Genomic DNA, 20,510 nt, shown 5'->3' with positions numbered 1-20,510 from the left:
GAAGCCAGGGATCAAACCCTCATCCTCACGGATACTAGTTGGGTTTGTTACTGCTGAGCCACAATGGGAACTCCCTCTTCCTGCTTCACTTTATTCAGAACTCTAATAGACCTTTCCTCACCCCGTCTAGGATAATCTGTCTCCATATCTATTTTTCTATACCTGACTGCTAGTCCATAGATGGCATGTCTTATTAATTTATAAATCCCTAATGAGTTCAATACATGTGTAGATGCACAGATGAAGGAATGGATAAGTGTACGAATGCATGAGAGGTTTGAGAACCAAAGTTTCATGTGGAGATGAAGAACCATGTCGTATAGAGTAAAAGCCAGAGTAAAATGTTTGAATTCAATGAACCGAGATATAAAGAGACTTGATGAAAGTAATGCTTAAGAACAAATCTGACAGTAATGGGGAGGACAGATGAGGAAGACAGAGAATCAGGAATGCTATATAACTCACACACTACGAGATTACATCTAGTCTAAAGAGAGGGATGACAAAGACACAAAAACAATCATGTCTAGAAATGCTATTGTTGCCTAACATATGAAAGATGTCCTAAGTTTTAAAAATGATTTTTTGACTCACCTCTTAAAAAGCAGCACAGATATCGCTTCCTCATGGCAGCCATCGATGGCCCTAGGTGGAGTTGTCTCCCCTAGTAGAACAGAAGCCAGTTCCTAGCACTGCAGCCTCCAGGCAGCCTGAAGAGCCAGTGATGGAGAGAGACCTATAGCCAGTTACCTCTCACTGCAAGAAGCCTAGACTCGACCCTATCTGCTATACAAATATTCTCATTGCTATGATCCCATGACCTGAAAATCAAGCACTGTTAATTGTCACCATGCTATCTTTAACTTCTGATGTCATTATTGATTCAAATAGTACCACCTTAATCAAAGGAGAAAATAGATTTTAAGAGATTACCTCTACCTGCAGGGTGTCCAGTTCTCATGCTCTTCAGTGGTTCAAGGCATTGAAGATGGTGCTGGACACAACCTGATGCTCAACAATGGCAGAGCAACCACATGCAGATGTTCACGTACCTCACCATATTTTGGGTCCTGAAAATGTTTCTTCCTTTTTCCCTATGGAATATACATACAAGAAATAATTATTTGGCATATACGAGAGTTAATTACAATGTATATTTATTACTTCATCGTGTTGTGCTTTTTTATTACATGGTTTTAGAGCAGTATTACATACATGAACTTCATAAGTAAAAATACATATTCAAAGACAGGGAGGTCCTGAGAATTCTTTCCTATTGAAGTATGCAATCAAAAATTTGAGGACTATTTATTTAAACTGACTCCTCTGTAGGTATTGTATGAATTTTCCCAAGGAGCTGTCAGGAGACCAAAGATAAAACTCATCAGAAATGGAAGTTCCTGCTGTGGCACAGTGGGTTAAGAATCTGACTGTAGCAGCTTAGGTCACTGCAGAGGCATAGGTTCAATCTCCAGCCTGGTACAGTGGGTTAAAGGATCTGGCGTTGCCACAGCTGACAGGGAACTTCCACATGCCTGTTGGTGCAGCCATAAAAATTTAAAAAGAAAGAAAAAAATGGCTCAGATCGAATCAAATGAATATTTTATTTTGCTTAAGTTCAAAGAGTTTACATTTATAAATGACTGTCCTTATTTATCAAAGATAATATTTTCCAAATGGATTTAGGTGTCCCATAATAGCATCTCCCAACTTGTAGCACTGGTGGTGGTATGGGGGCACTGTTGATTGGGTATTCTTTCCTGCTTGCACACTCAGAGTTTGTGGTATAGGTTCTCATGCACATCAGAGGCCAGGAATCCTTGGAGTGGGGAAGTTAGAGAGGGGAAACTACCCATGGAATCAATTTTCAAGGTTACCAAAAATGTGAGAAAAATCCTTGGCATGAATGAGTGTGATGAAGAGTTAGTCAATCAAGACATGTGCAAACAAAGATAATTTCAGAAGAAAATAAAAAATCCTAATTACTATTTTATGATAGATTCAAGATTGTTCACTAACATAAGAACAACTTACACTGAAAAAAGAAAAATGTAGGGACCTTGTGGAATTGAAATTAGTCACCATAATTCCATACTATAGGAAAATAAGAAAGGTTAGAACTTTTTCAGAACTTTGTTCACAAGAGACATAAAAATATTTTGAGAAAAAAATAAAAGCCAAGGAGAATCAGTCCAAGAAGGCCAGCATCTCTCTATTAGTAGTTTCTGAAAAGAGGAGAAATAAATTATGGGGCAACTAATTGTAAGGAAAAAATTCCCAAAGGTAATAAAAATATAACTCTTTAGGTTGAAAAGAACTGTTGCATATCAAGGAAGAATAATGAAAAATAGCCCAAACATGATATTAGTGATGAAATTCCAAAATACTTTGTAGCAGACCTTGTCGTTTACCTGCTAGATAGTCTGCTCCTTTTTACTCAGAGGAATCTGAGTTTGTTCAGATACCTAGTGATAGGCAGTATCATAAGAGAAGATTAATATTCTGCAACCGCAGGAGATAAGCCATATATGTCTATTTGATCTGTGACTGAGTGCAGATGTTTGCCAGTTATGGCCAGTGATAGAAAGGGGCACCTGAAGCTAACAGAATATTGTAAATCAACTATTCTTCAAGTAAAAAATAATAATAAATATAGCCTAGAGGAGCTCAGAAAAACTAGCTGAGAATTCTCAAGGTGCTATCTTCATGTTTTGTTTTGTTTTGTGTGAAAAATATAAATACCTCTCTAGTTTCACTTTATCTTGCATTTTTTTTTAGCTGTAGCCAACAGTAACCTAACAAGTATAATTGAGACTTAAGAGAATCTCCAAAAGTTTTGAAGGGGGAATATCCCTGAAGGAATTAGAATGCAGTTGACACAAAGCTTCTTGTCAGGACCACTAGACACTTGATGACAATAGACTAATATTCCAGAAGTTTTCAAAGAAATGGTTTTGAAAGTGGGATTCTATAGCTTGCTAAACTATCAAGTATGAAGGGATTCCTACTTTTCCATCTCCCCTACATCTTTCCAGATATAATTACATGAGGATACATATCATTAAAATTAAAAAGGAGTCTAAGATATGAAGATGTCAAATCTAAGAAAGATTGGGGAGGGGCATGAGAGAGAGAGAGAAATTTCCTGAAAGACAGCTGTGTAAAAGTCATAAAAAGCAGTCTGTCTAATACTGACCTTTTATCAAAAGCTGCATAATCCTAGTTATGTGAGAGAAAAGCATGGATTTCTTTCTTCAGTGAGATTAAAATAAGAAACTAGAAATTCCAGTAGTAACAAAATGTACTAAAAATCTTGATCCAAGTAGGAAGCAATATGGCATGATTCCTATTGAGTGATGAAGTTTAAGAAAATGAATGTCATTCAGCCTTGGTTCTCTCAAGATTCTCCTTTGAACAACACAGAACCTACTACATGGCTCTTCAATGAATTCCACTGCATAATATTTTTAAAATTATCCCTTGTGGATTTCATCTTTCTGGAATAACTCTAGAAAGCCCATGGTTTCTTAAGCTCAACCCTGTCAACCCGGGGACCAATAAATTCTTTGCTATAGGAGCTGGTCCTGGTCATTGTTAAGAGGTTTAGCAGCATCTCTTAACACTCCAGTTGTGACAATATTAAATGTTTCCCATCGTTGTTAAATATCCCTTCACAGGGAGGTGGCAAAATTGCTTCTGGATTTTGAACCACTACTATAGACAAAGCATGAAAATATTTTTCAATATAAATGTTAGACATTTTGGATACATTAGAGGTCCAGCTGAGAGAAGCTGAGTGATAGTGTAGGTGGAAAGAAGAGGTAGGTGGAAGTTGATGGACATTGTTTCTTCTTATACAGGAGGATATTGAGATACTATCTAAAGTTCCCAAACCAATAAAAAAAAAAGTTAAGGTTATTTTTAAATTTATAGACAATAACAGACTAAAACAACCATGTATATTTAAAAAAAAAAACATTTGGAGGAGGGATGGCTGCAGGGGATAGTGTGAGTAAAGTATTTTTCATAGTAGAGAATAAATAAATATAGTTAAGGAGTTCTAAGTCGGGAATTAATGGTTCATGTATATTACTTAGAGTTACTGAGTTTGCAGTTGGAAGTACTAAAATAGAAACAGGCTAAGAAGTTTTCTCTCATGAAGTTTTGACTTTTCACTTTGTAGCTATGTTTGCATTTATTTATATACACACATTACTTTAAATTTTATTTTAGACAATGGATTTTATTTACCTTTAAATATGTCTCAGTCTCTATCTTACTCAAATGACCTTTGCAATCAGGAGTTTACGTGGTGAAGGTGGTTCTAATAGCAATGAATAGGGGATTTTTTTCAGTCAGTCTCTGGAACATTTTCCTTTCTAAAACGATCTGGCCAATTTTTTTTTTTTTTATATTGCATGCTCAAATATTTACTGAACATCACAATTCAGTTTCTTGCCTCTTTCACCTGTAGTTAATGAGGAGACCCCATTTTTACCCACTTAGCCTAGTTTGACTTTCTGGTGTTAATGACATAACCAAAGTTCACCACACTTTAAGATCTTGTAGAAAACCGCTCACACTCATTTAGATCTCAAATTAAGGGTCAGCAATTCAGCCCAGAGCGGACAGCATCTGAGAGAGCTCATTGAAGGAGACATAGCAATAATCCTTAGGTGGTTATTCTCTAATCTTTGCTGGCAGAGCCTCTAAAGACAGCTAGGAGAGTTCATTATGCAAATAGAATTGTCTGGATCTGCTGACGATGACTGAACTGCACAGACGCTCAGCATAGATATGCGCTTGGCATAACTTCCACAGCAAGGGGACACCAGGACAAACTTTCTCTGATCTGCATGTATTTCTACTGCAATTAATGAAGGGCAGGAAAGTTCATCTTGAAGATGAGTCACGGATAACTTAAAAAAATGAGACAGAATCAAAAATCAGGGAATCTTCTTTATCATATCTAGTCTTTTGTTGCTGCCAGAACATTTCTGAAGCTCTACAATACTGTTCTTTATAAAATATATGCTCATACAGACATAAGACACTAACACACACCATGCATACTTGAACAGAGTAAATAATTCAAATATATACATATGTTTGTACACATATTTAATGAATATATATGTGTATGTATATGCATTATATATGTATGTATGGTGTGTGTGTACACTTATGGGAATATGTGTGTATGAGTATTATACATATATGTATATACATACATATTTATGAGAGAGAGAACCCATTAGCCAGAATCCAGTAGCTGTGTGATATGGGCATGCCACTTACCTGTAGATCAATTTCCTTTTCCTCTCCCCATCCCCTATCATAAACCTCGGCTTCGTCATTGCACAATGAAACTTGTAAAAATGCCATCCTCAAAGGGTTGATCATTGCGTCTTTGTAAGGCTCACATCAGATGATTTATGTATAATGTGACTTTTATGTCTTGGACCTACCTGAAATACTTTTAAAGGATTCACTTCTAAGTTCATTTACTTTGAGCGCTATTTTGAGATGCCTGAAATGCGACTTGATTAAGAAACATACAACCACTGCACAAGTTCTCAGAATGGAACTCTTGTGTGAATGGAAGCACATTCAGGTGAGTTCTGTCACCCTCAAAGCCAGGCAGCGTCACTGCTGTATGTCAAGTCCACTTCTGGTTCAGCAGCCTTATGTCCTGGTCAGTAGTGATTACATCTTCCATGGGAGTCTCTGCAAGGCTGTCTGTGATTGTTCCATTCTTCATGTTACCTAAACCCAAGATATAAAGATATGAGTCAAATGCCAATTAAAACAGGATGATATTGGGGTTTTGTTCATTCAAATTGCCAAATATATATTTTCCATAAATATAAATACATATATATTTAATAATGATTGTTGGCTGAGATGGTGAAATTTCTGGCATACATGATCGGTGTTGGTATAAATTGATCCGCTCTCTGGAAAATGGTGTCAAGTTATTGAGAGACTTATAAATGCTCATTTACTTTGATAGTTCATTGACACTTCTGGAAATTTATCTTAGAGAACTAACTGGTGTCTAAGATATCTGGGCATCAATACGCATCATAATACTTTAAAATTTTTTCAATGTAAATGCCCATAACTGCCAAAAAAAGTTTAAATAAATAAATCATAGTGTGTCCATAAATGTAATAAATATTAATATAATATATGTAACATATATATTCTATGGGAAAGTTTTATGGTAAAATTTAAGTAAAAAGAAAGGGTATAGAAATATTAATTCTTATATCTCCCAACACACATACACACACAGAATCTGCTTAAAATGTCAGCAGTAGATTCTGCTTATTTTTATTTATGATTACTTTTCTTTTTTCCATGTATTCTACAACAAACATATATCATTTTGTAATCAGAAAAAATAACTATTTTATCATAAATAAGAATTTAAAAACTAGTTTCTTTCTGTAGTATTTTGTTTTCCCATTCATTTGCATCTTTCCAACATGAAATATACTTTTAGGCAGAATAAAAAAGGAAATATTTGCTTTGAGCCAAAAATGCAATATGAAAGCAACTGAAAGCATTCAGTTTTTAATAGCTATTGGCATTATTTTAGCAATTAATCCACCTTATTCTTTTAGCCATTTTTTTTTTTTTCTTGAGGAGCCTCAGAAATTAAATGACCTTTTCTAACTAGGCACATGCAGATATAGTCACAGGTAACGAGGATATTATGTAAATCCCAGTATTGGCAGTAAAACGTCAAATATGCATTCTATCAACTAGTAATTTTCCCAATCAGCTTTTTATTTTACTGTGCCACCATCCTTTAGAGCCCTAATCATGGAGGTGGCTCTAGAGAAAGAGCTGTGTTCCATTTGAACTCAGTGGGTAATGAAAGAACAGGGACAGAATGTGCTTTTTGCTCTTGGTCGCACAGTGTGCGTTCCCTGTTTTGCAGTCATTTTCTCCAATTCAATGCAAATTCTTGTAATTTCCCTCCAGAAATAAATGCTATTACATACCCTATTTCTCTCTCCCATGTCAGAAATGCTACACCCTACCATCGGCTGTCTATTTGTCAAAATTAAAAATCTACATCGTAAGCCAGAATGACAGGCGCCAGGTAGCCAAAGCTGCCAGCTAGGAATGAGAGAAATGTCCAGCGTGCAGCAGATAATTAGTAATGACAAGTAGATGTGTCTGCGATGGGCATGGCCATCCCTCACCACTCCTGTCACGCCCGGCTGTTGTAATACAGGGCCTAAATAAATGGCTCACAAGTTATCACCAGAAGAAAACAAAACACAGAAAACCAAAGAAAACTGGTATTCTGATTACTTGGCAAATTTTTTTATTAAAAAAAATGGTGGTTTTATTCAAACTCCAGATATAGAAGTTGAAAACACAGCCTGGTTGACAGAGGACAATTGGTTGGCTGACCTCTACTTCAGGCCGAGTGAGGATTGAACAGAGATGGCTGAAGGCCATTGAAAATGCCTTGGGATTTTTTTTTAAAGAGAGATATTAATAACACTATATAAGTCTAGGTGTTAATATGTACTGAAAGTCAGAGAAGAGGAGATTAAGGAAGTGATTCCAGAAATATATTTTTAAAGGTTTTTCAAAATTCTCACTAATCTTCAACAATGAATGGACTATGGCCTATCCATCCGAGATCACACAGGAATACACAGAAAATACACAAGTCCAGGTCTGGAACCACAGTGGTGGTTGATGTCTCTAGAATAAGACCAATCAATGGAGAGCAGATTTGGGAATAGTAATCTGGCTAAGAAGTAAAATATCTTAGGCAATAAAACATTTTCCTATAATACTACGAGTTCTTACTTTTCATTTCAAAGAACACTAGAGTTCCCATCATGGCTCAGTGGGTTAAGAACCTGACATAGTGTCTGTGAGGATGTGGGTTTGCTCCCTGGCCTCGCTCAGTGGGTTAGGGATCCAGCATTGCACAAGCTGCAGCAGAGGTCACAGATGCCCCTCAGATTGGGCATTGCTGTGGCTGTGGTGGAGGTCTGCAGCTGCAGCTCCCATTCAACCTCTAGCCCAGAAACTTCCATGTGCCATAGGTATGGCTGTAAAAAGAAAAACAAAGGAAGAAAAAAAAAAACCCAAAAAAACCCACACACACGAAAAACAACAAAGAACATTAAAATAAATAAGTTAAAAAGGGCTTTTTCTTTTTTCTTTTTTAGACAAACACTAGTATATGACTACTCTAAACACTTTACAAATATTAACACATGGCATATGCACACCGAGGTATATGGAATGACTGGCCAGCAGGGACCTGCTCTATAGCACAGAGAACTCCACCCAATATTCCGTGATGATCTACATGGGAAAAGAATCTGAAAAAGAATGGATGTATGTACGTAGATAACTAAATCACTTTTGTCATACAGCAGTAATGATCGCAACATTATAAATCAACTATACTTCCATAACGCTTTAAAAAAATGGGAAAAAAATTCTCAGAACCGAAATTACAGATGAGGGAAACCAAGACATGGAGAAGTTCAGTGACCTAAGAGGCCTCACACAGTTAGAAAAAGGCAGAGCTCAGATTCCAGACCAGACAACCTGGCTCCTGGGTGCCTGCTGCTAATCACTACAGCATGTCTCCTCCGTTGAATTCCTGATGGTTTTTACATGGTTTAGGGAGCCCAGCACTTCCTCCAAGGTGTTCAAAGCCTGACAGCTGGGATTCTACCGTGGAATATCCGTTTTGTCTGGTTTCTGTGAGGGAGTCCTATATGAAATTGTACTTCCAAAGGAGGTGCATAAGATGCACTTTACAAAAGTTACTACTCTGATGGGTCTCCAAACCCTTCAGGATCTCACAGTAGCTAGAAGTCAATCCTGCAGGGTTCATTTGCATCACAGAGAGCTCTTTAGACTTTTGACGCCCTGGGGCTGGAGCCTAGAGGAGGGATTCAAGATGCCTTTGTGTGATGTGTTCTTTGTCCTTACAATTGTTTTTATGGCTTTTTATAGTAGGACAGTGGAGATATTTAAAGCCAGGCAAACCGAGGGAAGTTGGAAGACCTTCGTATTTACTGGCTCTGAAGCCAAGTGTCAAGCACAAGGCCTCGGGCCTGGGCTATGTCTCCTGGTCGAAGCTGACATGAGTTTCTGTGAAGATAAAACAAGGCAAGACACTGTACACGACATCCTTTTAGGTCTGCTCTTTGATTTCCATTTTTACCCTGTGATTTCTTCTAGGATTTGGCATCCTTCCCAGGGTTGACTTTTTGGCTGTATGGAGAGCTTTCTTAATTCATAGTGTATGTGGATTCAAAGAAAATGTATTTAATATTTGTGATGTACATTGAAATAGTTAGATAAAATCTAGCTCCTAGGCACTAGTCAGACTTCCCAGTAAGATTTCACCTTAATATATGATTTTTTTAATCTAACAACCAGGCCTGGAGGTGGGTCATTTATTTTGCCATCATAAATGTTGAGGTGGGTGTACTACAGATTTCTTCACTTGATTGTCCAGTGAATGGCTGTTAATTTTGCACAAGGCAAAAAAAAAAAAAAAGGGGGGACTTCAAAATAGCCCATTTTGTAATTGCAAATAAACAGAACTATAGACTCATATTTTCACAGATGTAATATTTCTCCTGCCGTTAGTTTCTTAACTAAACCACTGCTTTAACATATAGCATAAGACTAAATTATTTCTTTCATTTTGTTCGTTTATTTTAAAGTCCCTAATTTACATCTAAAGATGGATTGCAAGTTAATTTCTATTCCTCCCAAGTTTACAATGTACCAGACAGTTTAGCCTTTTTGACCCAGTACTATTTTGTCCAAGTTTTTATTTCTGAGGGCATATTAAGAAAGGGGATCAGGCCGATTCCTAGAAATATTCTACAATGTCAGGTGATAAAAATACACTGTCCCATAATTACAGGAAATCACTGCTTGATAAATTACAAACATGTGAAGAATCAAAGTAATATACAATCAAACAAATTGTTGATAGTGAAGAAGACTACCCCAGAAAAGTAGAAGTGCGATACTGTGCTTGCAAAATTTATATGAATACTAGATTAGGAAATGACATCAGCAAAGATAGACAGGCTGTTGCTCTCAGGGCATGCTTCTGAAATGTTGAAAAGGTAAGTAGGGCATCTTCCTGAACTTAAAAGTACCAATATTTCCCATCAGGTACAGAGGGGAAAGATTCCATGGAGCAGCTGCATAAATATATAAGCTTTAAACAAAGCACGGCTGTAGCAAAAGTGAAGGCAGAACGATATAGGAAGTTCCTCCTTTCACAGTGTTTACTGCCCTTTGGTGAATACAAATTGCTGCTGGCAAAGAAAGATCATGCCAGACACATGTTTGTTAAGCTGCAGAACAGCTTTAAAAATCTTAAATACAGTGGTTACCATAATCATCTGATTAACACTTTTGTTGACAGTATTCTTAGCCTACATAGCTTCTAATGGCAAAAGCTGCAATTAGAACTGCATCAAAATAATAGCTATCTATTGGTAGAAACTGTGCAATAATGTTCTAACTACTGGAAGATGATAAAGCCGGATGGGCTCTGGTCAAAGAGAGATCACAATACATGCTGATAAGCCAATACAACGTTCTCAGGTTTTTTCTGCATTCATTTATGCATTCAAATGCTCAGACAAGAGCAAGCCGTCAGCTCTCTCTACTACTAGCAATGAAGTCTTAATCCCAAGAATATTTTGCAGATAACCAAGGCATAATTCTTTAAGCCCTTCTATTGCCTGTTGTAAAATTATATTCATTTTTATTAAAATCTTTCTAAAATACATTTCATATTTCTGTGATTTTGCTTATCTTATACTCTCACAATACAGCGACACCTTTGGAAACAGCTTATTTGGGATAAAATAAAATAATTTTAGCCAGATTCTGAGAGCTTTTGGGCATTATACTATAATAAGTAAAATAGTTGATAATAACGATAACTGAACCATCAAGAGAATATTAAATTATATTACATGCAGTCTCACCAGGAGTCAACATGTCATGCATATTAGAAAAGAAAACGTGATTTATTAGACTTTTAGGGTTTTTTTTCTCTCTTTTGTCTTTCTCTGCTGGTGGATATTGAATGACACCTGCTCACTACTGACAGAGGACCGGTACCTAGGAGGACCTCCCATCATTTCTAGTCTTTAGCTTCTACACTTCTGAGATCACTAAAATGATACAATCAGCAGTTGGCCTAAGTCTTTCCTGTGGGGTAAATGATACAAATCATAGAACATTGTTTGCTTCCATTTTCCCTGGGTTATTTTGTCGTTGTTGTTACTTTTAGGATTGTAGGAACATTCCAGGAGGCTGAGGTGAGAGGAAGCTTATAACCATTAGACCACAATGGTTAAAGGATAAATTCTGAATGGCTCCTATGTTCCAGAGATAAGAGCACTGTCTTTCCCTTGAAACTCACTCAGCTGACCAAGTCCGACCTTCCATCCTTACACCACACTGACCCATGTCCTGTCAGCGGAGTCCTGTCTGAACCCCAGCCTTGAATCCCAGAGGACCTTTTCTAACTTCCCCTTCTAGGAGGTACCAAGACTACATCCCCATGGGATTCTTGGTCCTCAAGTTTCAGAAGCTCAGGCTTCTAAGATGAACAGTTCCTCTGGGAGCATCTAGGGCTCCCAACCCTTCATTTATTTACCCATTTCTCCAACTCTTTCATGAGATGAAAGGTGAGAAACAACTATGGGATTGGGTCATAGAGAGGTCGAAAATGACCTTAAGAAGCAGTTGCATTGAAACAGAGGGAAAATGTCTAATTGTAATGGGCTCGAGAGAGAATGGGAGGTGAGAAAGTGGGGACAGTGACCATGAACCACTCCAAGAAATTTGGCTATAAAATGAGGTAGAAAAATAGGACAGAAGCTGGGGTGGGGGCAGGGGTTGTAATTTACTGCACGTTAGTATGACAACAGGAACAATTTAAAACCAATAGTGCAGGGGAGAAGGGGAGAATTTCAGGAGGGAAATACTTGGGTAGTTGAGAAAATAGTCCACTCCCCAAACTGAGGAGCTGACCTTATGCAGGAGTGTAAACTATTAACTACACTGTATGGCAACAAATATACATAGGTTGGTTACGTTGGTAGCAAGATGAGAAGATTCTCTTTCATTTTTTTTCCTGGCTCCTCAGGTAAGAAATCTGTAGTAAGAAAAGCTGTCCTGGAGGGACAATAGAAACAGAAGGATATAGTGAGAACACTGGGGTCCAAAGTTAGAAGCTTAGGCTCAAGGGTCTCCTCCAACACTCAGCAGCTGCATGACCACTTCGTCTAAGCTTTCACTTCTGTCTCCATAAAATGGAAGGAAGATTCATCTCTATTCTAACTCCTGTAGTGGTTGGTGCACTCTGCTGCCTCCTTGCAATATTTTGTACACTTTCTATTTTGCTTACCGCCTGGTCTTCTCATTGCGTTAGCATTCTTAACTCCCCAAAGACTCTAAATTCTTTGAGGGATGGTATATATGGATTATAATCTTTTTTCTTTGAATCCTGACGTGTAGCCTATTAGTTCACTGTTGATATCTAATAGCTTTGATTTACTATTATCAACAAAACTCGTTACTCAACAGAAACTAATATAATATTGTAAATCAACTATATTTCAGTTAAAAAACTTATATAATGCTTTCTATGTGTCACTGTTCAAAAGGCTTTCCACTATACTCAATATCTTGGAATAACCTATAACAGAAAAGAATCTGATATACATATATACGTTATATGATTTTTTATATTATATATGTACTTTTGTGTATACACATATATTTGGAAGAAATAAAGGTACAAATAAATTTTAAAAAAAAACCACTTTCATGTAGTAAGGCATTCAGCCTTAAAACCAGTGTATTAGGAGAAATCATGCGTACCTTCATTTTAGGCCTGAGAAAAATGGGGTACAAAGAGGGGAAGATCTGGAATTAGAACTGGGAAATTCGACTCTAAAAGCTGAACTCTTAGTATCTACCCCACACTGCCTTCTTTTAAACTCCCTTTCTGTGTTGTGGATACAGACATTTATGCTACGTGCTTTTGGACTTTTGTGGCAAACCATGAGTGGGTCTAGCATAGGTTTCAGTTTGAACAACATTTGGAGTATTTCTTTGGCAAATAGCTTAACTAGTATACAGAAGATGAGCTCAAAGTATGCTGTAATTACATAGCAGTAGTTTCTAATGGGTCAATTGGCATGGTTTTATCATAACCTAAATATTTTTAATGGCCAAGAAGCAAGACTATATAATAGTTGATACCATGTATTGAGAATTTTCTATGTGGAAGGCACTAAGCTAAGCAGTTAACAGGTATTATCTCATTCAATTCCTATGAAGACCCTATTGTATGGATTTTTTCCCTCCGTTTTAGAAGAAGGATAATTGGTACCTGATAGAGCACTAATTACAATGCAGGTGTCTTCATCCAAATGTTAGGCCCTGCATCTCTTTATTCTAGTGTGTGGGGCAGATGACCTGGAGCTGGCACAGCAGGCGTGACAGAAAGTGTGACAGAGAAAATGTACGGTGCTGCAAGGGCATCTTTGAGGACACTCTTTCCCACCCAGTTCCTTTCATTAAAAAGAAAAATAGTAGCTCCTACCTTGTCAGATTGTTATAGGACATAATGAGTTGAACTTCGGTTGTATAAAGTTCAAAATAAATGTGAGATATTACCGTTGACATTATATGTTAGTCGGTGTATGTGTATTGCTGTGAATTAATTACTGTTATTGCATATATGAATATTAGAGTTCTTGGGTATCCAGCTTAGGGGAATTCCAGGGAAAAAGTGGATGCGATATGTCCAGATGCAGTTCTTCCAAATCAGCTGCATGTGAAGTCAAAAGCTGAAACCTTATCACTTTCCCATGCCTATCTAAAACACACAATTCCATCAAGTATTTAGAATTGGATTATTCATGTTGAAGACCCACAAGTCCTTAAATTATCATTTTATTACTATAGATACTTTAAATAGATTTTTTTTTTCATTTTAAGGGCCGCACCTGCAGCATATGGAAGTTACCAAGGTAGGGGTCAATTCAGAGCTGCAGCTGCCAGCCTCTGCCACAGCCACAGCAATACCAGATCCCAGCCATCTCTGCAACCTACACCACAGCTTATGGCAATGCTGGATTCTTAACCCACTGAGTGAGGCCAGAGATCGAACCTACATCCTCAGGGACGCTATGTTGAGTCCTTAGCCTGCTGAGCCACAATGGAAACTCAAAAATATTTTCATTTGTAATTCATTCATACTCATTTATGTTTCTCTGCTTTGCAGAATATCCTAAGGATAAAGAATAAGAAAATTAATAAATCCTATAGCTCGCCTCATTTTACAAGAACATCTTATGTTGTTATATTGCAAGCATTTTTTATTCTCATAATGTTTCATCTGGAAAGTATTCTTATATTTCTCAGCTATAGAATATTCCCTAGAAACTTCCCCAGTCCATGGCAGTATAAGGTTTGTGATGGTCATGGTGAGAAAATGTGAGACAAGCTGCACAAGTTGTAGAACTGGACATAAAATGGATCTAAGTCCAGAAAGTCCGTTCTTTTTGACAGTCTAACCAGCCATCCAGACTGCTAAACAAGCAGTCGGGCTGATAATCTGGAGAGACTGTGTGGATGGACTGAGGTGTCTGTGTCCAGCATGCCACTCACTGGCCTTTCTCTGCTGTTTTAACTGATTTCCCATTCCCGATTAATTTTTGAAAAACAATAGGGAAAATAAGTATGTTTACAGTTGTCGAGTTGAAAGCAGGTCATAACTTTCCAAAGTATTTGTTCAGAGGGGTCGAAAGATTCCGTTTCCCGGTCACTCAGGGACCTTGGCTGATGGAGGCTACAATTTGATCCATGCTTCTGGAATGACCACGGCTGGAAACATAAAGAATTGGGCACAGGCCCTTGTAAATGTAGCACGGCGCTTCTGTTCACATTTCATTGGTGAAACAATAGCATCTTAACAGGAAGTGAGAAAGTCCAAGTCTGCCATGCTCCCGGCTGCAGAAGCAGAAGAATGTTTATGTCACTCTAAAGACTGTAACACCAGGTTTACAACCCAGCCCCTAAGCTAAGAAGCTGGCACTCTGCCCCATTTGGACTCAAACATGTCTTTCCCTGATGTGCCGACGCTAGAAAAACAGGGAGAGGTGACAGTCTGTGGCTTTACCTCCCAAACAATATTTTCATTGCCAGTATCTTAGAATAGTATTCATTTGTTTATTATAGCTAATATGTTGTAGGCAGTGTTTTTATTTTTATTTATTTTTTTGGCCCACACCCCTGGCATACAGAAGTTCCCAGGCTAGGAACTGAACCCGTGCCACAGCAGTGACAATGCCAGATCCTTATCCGTTAAGCCACCAGGGAACTCCCAAGGCAGTGCTTTTAAACTGTGGATTCAGCAATGAGTAAGAGTGACCCTGACTTTGCAAATTTGGAACCTGGCAGGGAGGGCACAGATGTAATGAATGACTAGAATTTGAAGTCAAATATTACATGAGATGAGAGTCTGGCCAATTGGCCATCCCTCTCAATCTCTCTCCCCAATAGCCTTCTAGTCTCCCTCTTCTAATTTCTAATTAGTCCAAAGCAGCTGTAAGAGTGAGCACTGTTTTAAATAAATCTATAGTTTGGTAGATTGAGAATATAAATCTGAGGACTCCCCATGCAGAAATTAAAATTTTCATTGTTTTTCTTACTTCCCACTACATGGCCAACTTTATAATCAGCAGTGTTTTTAATGAAACCCTTCTAGATAAGTTTCTCTGTTCTGGCTGAAACTCTTTCTATTCCTGTATGCTTTGTCCATGGAGAGCAAAATCAGATGTGAGGATTATTTCTGTTGTTCGATGTGAATATTCCGCAGAGTTCATTTGAGTCCTGGGACAAAAATATGTTTTTAGCCGCATTTTCCAACCTGATTTTCTGCGCAAAATGAATAAGATAAACCAGGAAATCTCTTTAGTTTATGCTAGTTGTCCATGCAGTCAGAACGTCATTTAATTTATGAACTACTGCAGTCACAGTACATATTTCTGAAAAAGAGACAAAGCAAGCGTTCTGAAGAATCCTTCAGTCATCGCCTGCGTGATTTGCCTCTCAGTTACTGTGCGATTTAAGGTGGATCAAATCTTTCAGTACTGGTCGTCTGCACTTCGCAACTAGCTTTCTCTTCTGGGTCAGAAATGATTTAGTCTTTTGGATTCTGTTTGTTTTCTCCCCATGTCATTTACACGTGCTGTGCAATGGTCTAAGTTTGCTAATATTTTACTTCAAAAGGCAAATTAGGCTTGGCTGAAAAGACAAAAAAAAAAAAAAAAAAAAGCAGAAGGACAAGTGAATAGCAGCAGACCCTTTAATATGATCAGGCCACAGGCAGCAGGTCCCAGGCTCTTCTATGTTGTTCATCTCTAGGCTCCCCTTCTTTGTTCCGGTGGCTTGTCAGGCTGCACTCAGTGTCTGATCTACCTCTTTGCAATTTTCTTCACCTTCCTGGGCCCTCCTCTTTCAGACCAGAGGGCAGAAAAAAATAGCCATGAAATAAGTTTCTCTGAAAAACAGATTGTCATGGTCCCACGGAAGCGCTGGATAAAAATCTACAAAATAGCATTCCTACCATTCTCGTTTCGTATGGCAAGTTCGTGAAACAAACCAAGACCACCTTACCAGCAGTGTCACTACTGAACGTCTCTGAGTTACCTGGGCACAACACCCTGCCCATGACATTCTAAATGAGTTGTAAATGACGGTAGAGCTGGGGATTTGGCAGAGTAGGATGTGATACAGAAGAGAGCCTGGGAATGCAGTACCATCAAGGCTGACCCAACTGATTCTATTCCTTGAGTCATTTAAGGATTCACTTAAGCAATTCATGGGAATACTAAGTGCTGGATGTTAACAACATCTTCTTTAGCCTTTCATCGATAAACTTCATCTCACTAACTCTCCACATTTCCAGCAGTAACTTACTGTTGACAGTATATTCATGGATTGTGGAAGTGGAAAGAGGACCATCTCCGCTGAGATTCCACAGGACGAAATTTCATTTACTGGTCTACTTAAACCTTGCTTAAAAATAGAGACATGGATTGAATCATCCTCCCGCATAACTAACTATTTGTGTTACTATTCCATGACTTTTTAAAAAATAAACATTTTATTTTGAGATAATCATGCATTCACATCCAGTTGTAAAAAACAATGCGCTGATGATGGATGGACAGCAAGACGGAGGGTGGTGAAAGTGTGAGGAACTCCATGGACTTGCTCCCTGGTGAACTGATAAAGATAATTGTAAAAACAAGATTTAAGGTCTCTGGCAATTGTCCTAAGGAAAGACAGGAAATGAAGAAACCTCTATTCAAGATAACCTATGAAGAGGGTGTAAGAAAGACGAGTCTTGGTATTTGACCCAAGACCCACCCTCCCTACCCATTCCTAGTTGAGCAACAGAGACTGTCCACTGGGAATGGCTGGAGCCAAGAACACAGCCTCCCTGTCCGTCCTCCACCCCCAGCTCCCAGGAAGAGCTTTGAGCCATTCTCATCCTGTCCCCAGCTACCTGCTGCCCTGGCTAGTGCAGGTAAGAACTGAGGGTTCTTCTCTTCCACTCGGCCTGCTTCTGTGAAATGGGGCCTTGGGTTCAGTGTAGTGAGAATGCTGGGCCCTGGGTTACTTTCACCCCAGTGTGTGTGGTGGTTCTATACCAGCAGAGGCAACCCAGACGACACAATATGCTTCTCTTGAGCTTTATGATTGCAGATTTTCATGCTTTTTACATTCTTGTTGAGTCATATTAGAGTCCAGCCATTCTATTTTGCAATACCCAATTTTTATAGCTATATTTTAAAAAATGAGGTTTAGCTCATCTATATTAATATGTATATGTGTCACGTGTATATATGTGTAATACGTGTGTGTGTGTGTATAATATATATATATAACATTTTCCTCCCTTTCTGTGTCTAACAAGATGGCACAGTCACCCCACTTGACTATCATAAACCTAAAAAAAAAATTCTCTTTTTATGTCTCCTCCCTTGTGCGAGAAAAATTATCATTAAAGCAAATTCACAATTAGTCAAGTCTGTTTTAGTGGAGTGACCTTTCCAGCTGATGCCTAAAGTTTTGAAAGACAGGGAGAAGCCTGCTATGTCTGGTCTCTAAGTCGACAGTCGTCTGAACCAGGGTGCTTTGTTGAGGGGTTCCATCTGGACCAGCAGTCTGGAGCGCACTTCCACTACGGTACCGTCCCAAATCCTTTCCCCACCTAGTCCTTCCTCTGGGAGTTCTTCTCCATGTTGGAATTCTAACATGGGATTTTTTTCCTCAAACACAGGATTTCTGGAAGCTCACTGCCCTCTAGACTTCCCTCCTGCTTATCATCCTTTATCTGATGGCAGTGCTCCCCTAGGTTGTTGAGCACTTGACTTGTTCACAACGTCTGAAGTCTTAGCTGACTCCGGATATGCTCAGAGTGTAACCACTCCTTGCCTCAGTCTGTACTGCCAGATCCAGGTGTCAGATGATCATAAAATATGAGCAATATCAGGAGCCAGGACCACACACAGGACCATGAATACATACGCGGTGGTCCATATAACCTTTAAAAAGGTTAATTTTCTTTCTAGATTAAAGTATAAATCATGTAGATTTTTTTATCATTTCTTCTATAAAAAAGTACTCGATTTCTGTGTGTATTGCCTGTGTATTTTTTTAAATTTTGGTTTACATTTCTTTATCACTGGTTTTTTTTTTCTCAGAAATGAGCACTTTCTTTTTCAATGATGCTGTCCATGCTTAATCTGTGATATTTCAAAGCCTCACTGTTTAATTTAGGGTTTTTTTTTTTTCTCGAAAGTAATTGACTATTTGCTTGATCCAATACTAGTAATGTCAGCTGTGACTTCCTTTTGTTTGAGCTTATTGGATGGGCACCAGATGTAGGGCAGTAACTTAAATGTTACAGCTAGAGCTCAAAATGTTGATTTAATTGAATTTTGGGGCTAGGTTCTGGGAGGTTGGCTTACAGGTGTAACTATTAGTATCTCTGCACTGAGAGATGGGATCCATCTAAGGTCATGTGAACTAGAAGTCCTGCAATGAATTGCTAACAGATGATTTGGTCTCAGCTACATTATTAACTTGTTCTTTTGGAGTCTGAGAAAGAGCAGAATAAAGGCACATGAAGGTTACCTAGGCTCAGCAACAAAGACCAGATCCGATGGTTTGGGATAGAATGGAATAAATGAGAAGAAGGGAGCAAATCACTCATTATTGTTTCTCCTAAAACAGTTTTATCTCCAGGCTTCATAAATTAAAATCACTGTTAATTTATGTATTCATTCTGATCTATAGGACCCATATTTAAACTAAACCATGTAAAGGTACAAAATGGGAGAAAAGATATCCTAAATCTGATATGTCAATATACAAAATGTATAAATCTGGTGTGTCGATATCCAAAATGTTTCTAGAACTCATGAAACTCAACAGCAAAAAAACCTCAAGCAATCCAATTATAAAATGGGCAGAGTAGCTGAATAGACATTTTTCTGAAGAAGGCATACAGATAGCAACAGGTACATGACATCATCAGTCATCAAGGAGATGCGAATCAAAACCACAATGAAATATCACCTCACACCTCTCAGAAAAGCTATGTTCAAAAAAAATAATAATAAGTATCAGAGAGGATGCAGAGAAAAAAGAACACTTATGCACTGTTGGTGGGAATGTAAATTGGTGCAGCCAATATGGAAAATAGTATGGAGATTCTCCAAAAACTAAAAATAGAACTACCATAAGATCCAGCAAGTCTACTTGTGGATATTTATCTGAAGGAAATGAAAACACTAATAAGAAAAGATATCTTCACCCCCAGGTTTAATGCAGCATTTTTACAATAGCCAAGACACAGAAACAACCTAAAGTTTTCTTCATCTGATGAACAAATAAAGAAATCGTGGTAGACATATATAAGGGAATATTATTCAGCCATGAAAAAAGAGAGAAATCTTGTCATTTACAGCAACATAGATGGACCCTCGAGGGCATTATACTAAGTCAGGCAGAGAAAGACAAGTACCCTATGATCTCACTTAAATGTGGATTCTAAAAACACAACACAAAAATCCAAACCCTTAAGATACAGAGAACAGATAGCTGGTTGCCAGAGGCAGGGTGGGGGTAGGGGGAAAAATGGGTGAGGAAGGTCAAAAAATACAAATTTCCAGCTGTAAAATAAATGTCATGGGGATGCAATGTGCAGAATGGTGGATATAGTTAATCATACTGTTTGTATATTTCAAAGTTGCTAAGAGAATAGATCTTAAATGTTCTCATCACAAGAAAAAAAACTGTAACTAAGTATGGTGATAGATGTTAACCAGCCTTATTGTGGTAATCATTTCAGCTACTGCATTTTTCAGTTCTAAAATTTCCAT

The 20,510-nt window shown here is 38.0% G+C and overlaps 1 protein-coding gene across 3 annotated transcripts in view; it reads right to left on the bottom strand.

Annotated features, from left to right (window-relative positions):
- The window catches only part of UFM1 (ubiquitin fold modifier 1), a 262,633-nt gene that overhangs the window by 215,430 nt on the left and 26,693 nt on the right, over positions 1–20,510 (bottom strand). For all 3 annotated transcript variants that reach the window (XR_002336499.1, XR_002336497.1, XM_021065265.1), the window contains exons 2-3: positions 5,469–5,766; positions 934–1,094 (exon numbers count right to left, since the gene is read on the bottom strand). The gene's annotated coding sequence lies outside the window, so the exon portion shown is untranslated. The remainder of the gene's footprint in view (positions 1–933; positions 1,095–5,468; positions 5,767–20,510) is intronic.

This window comes from Sus scrofa, chromosome 11 (assembly GCF_000003025.6).
Source record: "Sus scrofa isolate TJ Tabasco breed Duroc chromosome 11, Sscrofa11.1, whole genome shotgun sequence".
Classification (NCBI taxonomy): Eukaryota; Metazoa; Chordata; class Mammalia; order Artiodactyla; family Suidae; genus Sus; species Sus scrofa.
Note: the sequence above shows the minus strand (reverse complement) of the source record. Positions and strands in the feature narration are given on the sequence as shown.